Below are 2,032 nucleotides of genomic sequence, written 5' to 3' on the forward strand. Positions count from 1 at the left end.
TATACTAATAAATCCCATAAAATCTTAGATAATTCAATAATATACAGAATATTGAGGCACAGAAAGAACTAAAATCCACTTCTTATATGTAAAATTCAAATATTCAACCTAAATGAAAACATAATTATTTTTCTCTCTACATTCACCTATTGGTGTACTTATTAAAATATTCCCATGTAATTATTTTTGTCTTGTTTTTTCAAGTCAGGTTTAAAACCTCAAAACAGGGTCAGAGTGATAGTACAGTGGGTAGGGTCTGGCATGCAGTCAACCAGTGTTCTATCCCTGGCATCCCAATGTGATTCCCCTGTTCATCACCAGGAGTAATTCCTGAGCACAGAGTCAAGAGTAACCCCTGAGCATTGCCAAGTGTGGCTCCAACAGCAAAATAAAATAAAACCACAAAACAAGCCATCCAGACAGAACAGGTAATCAGAAACATTACTTCTTCCCTACCTCCTTAACCCTTATTAACCATGAAGCCAATTTTATGACATAAACCCAACAATTGATTGTGATGTCAAATACTAGGTCCAATTTCTTCATAATTCTTTTTAATAAAGTATACTTGGTAGAACTCAGGCACAGAAATGAGCATGGATCCTCCAAACCAAACTGCATACCATTGCATGTGGTATGTAATGACTGGCACATCATTAAATTTTGGCTTTGATATAACACCACTCAATTTCTGAGTTTCAGTCTGGCTTCTATAGTTTTTTTAGTCTCTTTACAAGCAATACTCAAAGTCATTGAACATGGTTGCATTGCCAGAGAGGACAATGTTCTTGTAGAGAGGACATCTTACATCAATAGGACAATTCTGAATGACTTCATCTACAACTTCTGAGAGAGGCTGAGTAAAATCTGGTTTAGTAAGCTCTGGATAAAAAAAAAGACTTCAAGTCCCAAGACTCTTTTATAACCAACATTAATGGGAAATTCTTTCTTTGAGATAGCACTGATTCCAATATACTGTTTAATCCACTCTGCTCCATCTGTGTCATACTTGTTAAATTCTTTTACTAAATATGGGCAGATAAAACTATGACTCCCCTTTACAGCTTTAGCAACTTCCAAGGATGGCTTAGGAGGAATTCCCACTTCTTGGTTTCTTAGTAACTGTTGACTAAAATGCTATGTATCATCCCGTGATTGTAATGTGCTTAATAGAGCTGCCAAACACATACCTTTCAGCCACAGGAATGACATGAGTGACACCATTTCTACTGTCTATTACTGCACCAGTGAACATCTGTTTTTGAGGTTCAAGATGAAGTTAAGACCAGAAGGACTTACACAGCAGTTTAAAAGCCTAGAACATTCAAGGGTTAAAACACTATTTCAGCAATATACTTTCTGTTTTCTAGAGTATTCAGTGGGAGTTTAGTCAGAAGAAAATAATGATATACAGGTTCTGCTCTTAAATATGCAGAGTTCACTTGTTCCATAAACCTTTATATCAAATCTCAATTTTCAAGTATATGTAGATTCTAAGTAGGATGGCTTCTATGACTTCATCACCAGTGAAGAAATCTAGGTCATCAACACCTTTCATTACCTTCCTCTGAGCTTGATCATCCCTATTTGCCGATTCCTTAAGAGCAATACAGGACAGGATTATAAACTGTGGTTCTGTATTTCTAGCATATCTGAGTTTAGTATATTCCATTCTACAGTCCACATACTGGCAGATATTGAAGTCTTTGATATTCATTTTGAATTGATGTTTGCTAGGATATGAGATAGAGAACTGAGTTTATTGTTTTTCATGTGGCTGATTAGTTTTCCCAGCACCATTTGCTGAAGGGGCATTTGCTCTACTTCACACTCTTAATTCCTTTATTAGAGATCAGGCTAACCATATACTTAAGATTCTCTGGTTTCCAGTTTTCTAAAATGCAAACATATTTTCTTAAAATGAGAAAGACCACATCAAAGTTGAAACACGACATAAAAGTAAAAACACAACAAATTTTTGTTTTAACTTAAAGAAAGAAAAAAGCTCAATGCAAAGGATAAGACTGTGATC

At 35.3% G+C, this 2,032-nt stretch overlaps 1 pseudogene; it reads right to left on the minus strand.

Moving 5' to 3' along the window:
- Positions 1-460: 460 nt before the first annotated feature.
- LOC130040710 (actin-related protein 3-like) lies at positions 461-1,717 on the minus strand (annotated as a pseudogene).
- Between the last annotated feature and the right edge of the window lie 315 nt (positions 1,718-2,032).

The sequence above is a fragment of the Sorex fumeus genome, unplaced genomic scaffold (assembly GCF_029834395.1).
Source record: "Sorex fumeus unplaced genomic scaffold, SorFum_2.1 ptg000095l, whole genome shotgun sequence".
Lineage (NCBI taxonomy): Eukaryota > Metazoa > Chordata > Mammalia > Eulipotyphla > Soricidae > Sorex > Sorex fumeus.